General features: G+C 40.6%; 1 long non-coding RNA gene and 1 other non-coding gene across 2 annotated transcripts; one reads left to right on the top strand and one right to left on the bottom strand.

The window, feature by feature from the left end:
• Window positions 1–4,450: 4,450 nt before the first annotated feature.
• On the top strand, window positions 4,451–4,532 carry Trnas-gcu. The gene has a single exon. It is a non-coding gene; the product is annotated as a tRNA-Ser (tRNA).
• Window positions 4,533–6,765: 2,233 nt separating this feature from the next.
• LOC123467810 lies at window positions 6,766–8,585 on the bottom strand. The gene is made up of 2 exons (XR_006641921.1): window positions 8,226–8,585; window positions 6,766–7,046 (listed from the first exon to the last, which is right to left on the bottom strand). It is a non-coding gene; the product is annotated as an uncharacterized LOC123467810 (long non-coding RNA).
• Window positions 8,586–8,700: the final 115 nt, after the last annotated feature.

Below are 8,700 nucleotides of genomic sequence, written 5' to 3'. Positions count from 1 at the left end.
CATCCATGGGATTTTTCTTGCGGGTATTCGCGAACGTTTTTTCCGAAGTGTCCTCGTCGTCGTGTGTTACGCCCATGTCGACCTTCTTTTTAAGCTGCTGGTTTTCTTGCTCCAAATAGATGATTGTTTTGTTTAAGTGTTCTATTTGCGTTTTCAGGTTTTCTATTGTTTGTTCAAAATCGTTTGCTTGTTCTATTTCCAGCTCGTAGTGGAGTGACTTGTCTCCACTGTCTGTCGGCAAGGTCAGTTCATTTATATCTCCCACTAGTTTGGTTATTTCTCCTGGTTCGTCCTCGTCTAGCCTTGAGTCGTTGGAGTCTTCAGTCTCGATGAATTTAACTTGTTGTTTTTTGTATTCTTTCACCCGGTTTTCTAGAATTATTATTTGATTTTCTTGTCCTCGTACCCGATCTTGTAGTTCTTGGAAGGTCTTTTTCAAGGTTCTTGTTCTTCAAAGTAAAATCTAGCAAGTTTTTCTTTAAATTGATTTTCTCTGTTGAAGCCTTGGTGAGTCTGTCTGCCAAAACTTTTATCTCTTTCTGGAGCTGCTCTGCTGTTTCTGATACTTGCTTTATCTGGTTTTCCGCACTGCTGAGTTTCTGGATCAGTCTGGTCTTCTCACCTTCAAGTTTGTTAATTATTTCTTGCCCTTCGGTCTCGACAGCTGCGTTGTTTTCCTCTTTTCTTTTGAGAAGATTCTGCAATTGACTCTCGGTTGCTAAGGTGGTTTCAAGGTTTTGTTCTAGGTCGGCGATTCGGGAATTGGCTTTTTCAAGGGAGTTTTTCAGAGCCTCGTTGTTTTCTTGAAGTTGCTCTAACGAACTGCTTAAAGAGTATTTGGAACTCTTTGCCTTCTTTTTTTTACTCTCCAATTGTTTTTGCGTGTTTGAAAGTTCAAATTTTAGCGTAGATATCTGCTTTTTATCTTCAATTAGTGCAATTACTGACTCTTTCTGCAATACATTGATGGTACCGAACAAAAATTCTTTTTCTTTTCCGTGCAATGTGTGTAGCTGTTGGAGTAAACTATCGAGTGTTCTGGTGTTCCCACCTTGTGCGACTATATCGTCTTTGAGTGTTTTAGTAGCATTAGCAATGGTTTCTGCTGTTACACCATCTGTTACTTTTAAAGTTTTTTCTAGAAGGTAATAAATGTAAAAATGCAGCGAATTTTGCGTCGCCTGACTTGCTTCTTGTTTCTGTGTTTGTAACTGTTGGATATTTTCAGTTGTTGAGGTTGTCTGATATGCTTTACTTCTTTCTAAGTCTTGCTTAAATTCTAAGTCTATTAAGGTCTTCCAATTGTCCAAAAATTGTTCTCGATGGTGACTTAGGTTTGGGTCTTGGTCGGTTAAATCAGATTTTTGTAGTACGTGGTATAAAGGTAGTAGTGTGTTCTCGTTGAGAGCAGTCTTTTGTACAGGTGAATCAAACGGCATTCGCTTACCTCGATGATGTTCCGATGTCGGTTGCTTGAAGACTTGATGATAGAAGCGTTGAATACTTGCAGCTGGCGAATGAAGCACAGATCAGAAACTTTTCTTCCAGAGTCTCGTTGTTATTCTTGCAGTCTCGTTGGGACCTCCAAATGTAATAGTTTCTAGACTGTGTATTTGCCAGTAAACTAACTCTACTTAAGACGATACAACCATGCACTTATATACCCCAAGATTGAAGGTTAAGAAGGGAGGGGTTTACAATAACTTTTACTTTTATCATTAACTATTATCCGCAGGGAAGGTTGCATTCGTGACGACCTTCTTGCTGGGTGGGGCTGCTGTTGCTAGGAGGAGTTGCTGCGGTCTATTACAAAGGGCAAGAAGGTGAGAAGTATGAAAGACTACTATAAAATTCTTAACAATAACTTTATTTTGATTTCAGATGGAAGTAGGGTGCTCAACAATTGAACAATTCCTGCAGAAAATGAAAATAGAAGAGTTGAAGACTATTATAGGACTCAAAGGAGTGCGACTAGTTAGGAAGGAGAAAATCTAGAATGTGTCACATATTCTGACACAATTATAGATGTAAAAAAAATTGCTTATTTCAAAACCTTTCACTTACTTTTATTTTATCGTAGATCGATCCAGCATCCAAGCACACTGAAGAACTAAAAAAATGGATGGCTGATGAAAGTTCAGAAGAAGAAACTGCTGAAGCCACTAAATAAATAATGTTTTCTATTAAAATTGACTCGGCAACTTTCTCAAAATCAAAATGACTAATAAATGTGAATGAAGTGAACAAACATGTCTTTCTCAATTTCTGTTCCTTTGTAATTATATTAGATTGAACTAAAAATTGTCTTTTATCAGCTAGTATTACAAAAGGTCATGGCCTAATTTGTGTTACAGCATAGCCTTCTCTATTAGAGAAAGGCGAAAGGAACGCTATCCCTTGCATGTGGGAAAAATGAAGCACATTTTTCTCATCTTTCCTCCCATTCCCTTCCTCCAAGGGTACCCACGGGAGCCATCTGGTGATAAAAATGATGTAGGGGGAGGGGGAGAATCACCTGGATTTATGAGCGGTAATTTATGAACGCCCCATTTATAATTTGCCGTGAGGGATTTTAATAACGATGTTACACGGAACGGCATGCATTCCTGTTTATTGCATATGTTCATTCGCAGCCATTCAACACGTGCAGCCGTACAATAAAGTTTTTTTGTCTCCGGCTCGGCGAGAATGGGCATAACATGTGTAATTGAGGGATGCCTCATTCATTCCAGAAGGAATGAATTCATATCGATCGAAAAGTTAACTTTTTTAAATCGCCACTAGGCGATAAAACGGCTTCCGTGGGTACACTTGAAGGATGGGCAAAATTGGAGGTAGGGAAGCCAAAATTGCTTCAAAAAAAAGCCCCAACCTTTCGGCTTTCTTAATAGAGAAGGCTATGGTTACAGGAGCTGGTCGTGACTTAAAAGAGCCAAGGCTTTGTCCGCAAGTGCTTCAAATATACCGTAGAGGCGCCTGGTGGTGGTTTGGAGCAATATAACAAAATAATTTCGCGCAAGTTTGTTTAAACATTTGTATTGATGCTTACTTTTGACAATACATTTTTTTCCTTGAACAAAAGTTCTTGAAAGCTTTTTACTAGTTTTCATAATGTCTTCTTTCTTTGGCTAGGTAAAAATTACGAAAGGGTTTTGATTTCGTATGAAATCTTATGTGGATATATTGCAGTATTATATATGGTAATGACTCATCATACTTCATGGAATGCGATCTTCCAGATTTAGCTTGCAATTCAGCTTTCCCCTTCATAATAAAGGTATTGATGATTACTCTTCCTGTAAATTGTAAATTAGGTTTTTATAGTTGAATGCCAATTACTCTCTAATTCAAAACTAGTTTATTGGTCCAATAATTGACGCCAATAATTGACGCTTCTGCGAAAAAGCGTAAGTTGAAAGACTTGGCTTGTTATTACCGAATATTTTGATAACGGTGACGTCATGACTCGTTAAAGAATTCAAGACGGAGAACGAAGCAAACACTATAAATTGATTGAAATTTAGAAATCTTGGATCCAAAATCTTTTTATCTTTGGCCCACGTTACATGTCTATAGACAATTTTTTTCAAAAAAATTGCCCGAAGGACATTACCGAAGGAATCTTGTTTGCGCAGCATGCGCAATTAAAATCTGGTGATCTGTACCAAGAAAAGAAACTTCCATAGTTTATGTGAAATAAATAAATGAATAATATGCTTTCAGTATTTGATGTCCAATTATTTTGTTAACACGGCTTAAACTCTGTGCGTTTTCCCTGAACGAAACCTGTTAGGTAGGTGGTGTTCTGTCATGTTAGGCCATCTTGTGAAGGACTCAGAAACCAAGCCACTAGCGCACTTGACATTCTACCGGTAGATGGCGTATCCCGAATGTCACAATAGCAGACGGAAAACAACAATGTGACCGTGAGCCGAGAAGCAAACGCTGTTTTCATCTTTGCTGGTTTGCTACGATGACCGTTATTTTGAATCAAAGCAATGTAAGATTTTTTGTTTTTTGTTTGTTTGAAGGTTTCTTCATTTTGCGTGACATGGACACCCTTATTTTCGACCAAGATCAAAAAATTTTGAAAATTTGTCGGCTTCTTCATTTTTCGAGACATGGATACAGTGATTTTGGATCAAGGTAATGTAAGACTTATTTGAAAATATGTGGGTTTCATAATTTGTCGTCGCATGAGCAAAGAAACTACGTGGTGTTAATGTATTGAAAAACATAGGCATATATTACGTAGCCTGGTTAGCTCAGTTGGTAGAGCGAGGGACTTTTAATCCTGAGGTCGAGGGTTCAAGTCCCTTATCGGGCCGTAACTTGAATAGTTTTCTTTCCAGCGAGTTATCATTATCGGTGTTTTCGTTAAATTTGTATGTTATTGAAATCATCCGCTAACGCATTAGGGCTCAAGACCTCAACGTGGTGGAAGTAATCAGACGAGGTGACCGAGTGGTTAAGGTGATGGACTGCTAATCCATTGTGCATTGCACGCGTGGGTTCGAATCCCATCTTCGTCGGGAAACTCAAACTAGAGGTCAATTTCGATGCCAAAGATGTTTGTCATAGTCAGGTGTACATTCTTGAGAAAACGTTGATTGCTGCATTCAATTAATAAAGCTTCATTTGTTATAAGTAATTTTATGGTGTTTGATCATTCGTTAGCAGTGGTTCTGTGGTGTAAAGGTTAGCACTTCAGACAATCTGAGTTCAAATCTCGGTAGAACCTTTATTATCGTACCGTGGTACTTCTTGTTTTACATGCAGCATTTAGAAACCAACCAGCTCTTACAGAGATTGACTGTTGGTGGAAAAAATTTAGTTAGTTTTCTTAGAACTGCCCCGAGTGAGGTTCGAACTCACGACCTCGAAATTATGAGACTCGCGCGCTGCCTACTGCGCTATCGAGGCATGTATATGTGTTCAACACATTCGATCGAGAAATAATCCTATGATACCGTGAACTTTCTACTACCTAAATGAATAAACAACTTAATTTGTCAGCACGCGCAACTAAAATCTGGTGATCTGTACCAAGAGTAGAAACTTCCATAGTTTATGTGAAATAAATAAATGAATAATATGCTTTCAGTATTTGATGTCCAATTATTTTGTTAACACGGCTTAAACTCTGTGCGTTTTCCCTGAACGAAACCTGTTAGGTAGGTGGTGTTCTGCCATGTTAGGCCATCTTGTGAAGGACTCAGAAACCAAGCCAATAGCGCACTTGACATTCTACCGGTAGATGGCGTATCCCGAATGTCACAATAGCAGACGGAAAACAACAATGTGACCGTGAGCCGAGAAGCAAACGCTGTTTTCTCAGAGACAACTTGGACGCGAACGTAATAAGACGTGTCGACTAGTGCGCCAAATCTGCCCCAAGCAAGTGCCTTAAAGCTTTTGTGCCGCCTACCCATCCCCAAATAACCACGCTTACGTGGCGTAGTTTTATAACGTGGCGTGGTTTTATAACCACGCCATGAGTTGGAACAGCCCTGGCTATGTATCGCCCGTATCAAGTTCCATCGTCCAAAGTGCCCCAATGGAATACGAAGAGCTATCCACCAAACGCAAGAACACCAATGATAACCACAATCCACGTCCAGGACCCCTCCGCTTCTCCGACCTATTCGACCAACCATGCAGCGGAGCACCTGTGATCATACACCTCACCAGTGATCCCAAATCATTCCTTGATCTAAGTATCACCGAAAAAAAGCACTTCATGCACGCCCTAACAGATATCGTAGGGCAAGTCAAATCAGGAACAAAATGGACATACAAAGGGGACCTCAACATATATCCGTCATCAACAAAAAAAAAACAACTCCTAGACTTAAAGGCAGTGAATAACCTCAGCATAAATTGCACACTCGTCATGTCAGAGGCACTCATCAGAGGCGTTATCAGAAATGTACCCATCAAAGACAAAGAAGAGGACATCCTTTCCCTGCTAGCTGACCAAGGAGTAGTTAAAGTCCAGAGATTCTCGTCCCTATCAACAGATGGCAGTAGAATACCCCTAAAAACTGTCACTCTCTACTTCAACACCCACCAACTCCCCCGCGAAGTAATCATGGCCCATGAAGTCTTTCCAGTGAAGCAATTCATACCAAGACCGGCTCTCTGCCGCATATGCTGGAACTTCGGCCACCCTGAAGAAAAATGTACGGCACCCCCCACCTGCAAACAATGCGCAGAACAACACTGCAACACTACACCATGCCACAACCCAACAAAGTGCCCCACATGTTTAAAACCAGGTCATTCAGCAGGGACAATGGAGTGCCCCAAGTACAACAACAGTCAACAGATAATTAAATTTGCCTAAACGAAAACAGGATCCCCATCACAGAAGCCAGCAAAATCCTGAACAACCCGGAACCCATGAGACCAACCCAGCTACCAAAATTCAAAACCTCCACCAACACCGACCCTGAAGTAGAAGACCTCCGTCGCGAAATCGACTACCTAAGGAAACAAATCGAAGGAATTACCATAATACAACCCACTACAACAGCAAGGATCGCAGCCCTCGAAGATACAGTAGCAGACATACAAGAGAAAATAACCCCACTCACCAACCTGCCATCGACAATTGAAAAAATCAAAAAGGATATGGAATCTGGATTCACCTCTAACAATACCCAACTGTCAGCAATCACAGCCCCTCTCCAAAGCATCCGACCACCCGCCAAACCACCCAACAAACCACCAACTAACACTACAGATAAAAGTCGAAAATGATTAAGCCGATCAAGATCATCCAATGGAATGCCCGAAGTCTTTATAAAGCAAAATTACAAGAATTTAAATACAACATAAGATACCATGACCCACACATTGTTATAATCAGTGAAACTTTTTGGAAAGATGGATACGTACCTAAAATCTCAGCGTTCAATACGTTCTACCTAAACCGGAACAATCACGGTGGAGGCGTAGCGATCCTCATCAAAAAGAATATACGAGCGGCCTCCATATCTCTTCCACAATCACCAAACATAGAAGCCGTAGGAGCCACCATCTACCTAAAAACAACAAAGCAATAGATATAGTATCAATATATTGCCCAGACGGGAACCTAAACCCTTACCAAGAACTAACGGACATCCTAAACGCAACCAAAAACAGCTTAGTAATCGTAGGGGATTTGAATGCCCATTCAGAAGTATGGGAAGACCACCACCAACAAAATAGACGCGGCAGAGATGTGACGGACCTACTTTTAAATGATAACAGATTAATTCTCTGGACCCCGAAGAACCTAGGAACCCGACCAAATCCAAACGGAAGACACAACTCAACCATAGACCTAACGTTGACTTCCCCAGACCTGGCCTATCGTACCGACATCCACACCGAAACATACTGGGGTAGCGACCACCTCCCTATTATAATACAACTAAACACCAACTCCCCTCCCTTAACTTCACAAAACGACCATTGGAAATTCAACAAACGCCAGTAAGAAAACTGGAACAAGGAAATAAAACGAAATGTTACACCAACATCTCTAAATGCAGCTACATCCCCGGAGGAAGCATTCAAAATCTTTTACACAACCTTAATGGAAACATCCTATAAATACTTCTCACCCGCAAAAGAGAAAAAGGAATCAAACAAACCATGGTGGACCCCCCTCTGCAAAACAACAACAAAAGCAGCAAGGAAGGCATACAAAAATGGCGTACAACACTTCTCCCAGCAGACAAAATCCATCTTAACCAACTAGAAGCAATTAAAAAAAACAATTATATCAGCAAACAACCAATCCTGGAGCAACTACATCTCGTCCATGGACAAGAATACATCCGCATTCTGGAAATTTACGAAACACACAATGAATGGACAACCAAGTCACCACAGCACCACACCCATCACCAAAAGCAATGGAGAACTAACAACCAACCCATCCGAAAAAGCACAAACACTACTTAACCAATTCTGCCCGATCGAAAAGAAGAAGAGAAAGGACGGCCGCACCGAACTGTATAAGCAAATCATACAGGATGCAATCGACAACAATGAAATCCACCCGCTCAACCTACCCATTTCCATAACGGAGTTGAATATAAGCATCACTGGACTTCCCAATAAAGCTATGGGAAGAGATAAAGTCCATAATGAAATCATTACAAAGCTTGACAAAGAAAATCGATGTACCCTACTAGAACTACTAAACATCTCGTTCAGCTCCGGATACTTACCTCCAGAATGGAAGAATGTCATCGTCGTACCCATACCAAAGCCGAACAAGCCACCGAATTTGCCTGATTCCTATAGGCCAATATCCCTCACATCATGCCTCTGCAAAGTCCTGGAAAGAATAATGAATAACAGATTAAAATGGTATGCTGAAAAAAATCGACTCCTCCCAAAATTCCAGACCGGGTTTAGGAACGGGTGTACAACAACTGATAATCTAATACGTCTAGAGTCTGCAATCAACAACGGATTCAACGAAAATAAATCCACAACGGCGGTATTCCTTGATATAGAAAAAGCATACGATAGCACATGGATCACGGGACTCATCTACAAAATCACAAAATTCAAAATCACAGGAGCAATTGTGAGATGGATCCAAAATCTCCTAACCGAAAGAACAATCGCAGTAAGAACCGACAATGAAATATCAGCCGAAAGAACACTAAAGAGAGGCGTGCCCCAGGGATGCGTCCT

This window comes from Daphnia magna, unplaced genomic scaffold (genome assembly GCF_020631705.1).
Source record: "Daphnia magna isolate NIES unplaced genomic scaffold, ASM2063170v1.1 Dm_contigs239, whole genome shotgun sequence".
NCBI lineage: Eukaryota > Metazoa > Arthropoda > Branchiopoda > Diplostraca > Daphniidae > Daphnia > Daphnia magna.
Note: the sequence above shows the minus strand (reverse complement) of the source record. Positions and strands in the feature narration are given on the sequence as shown.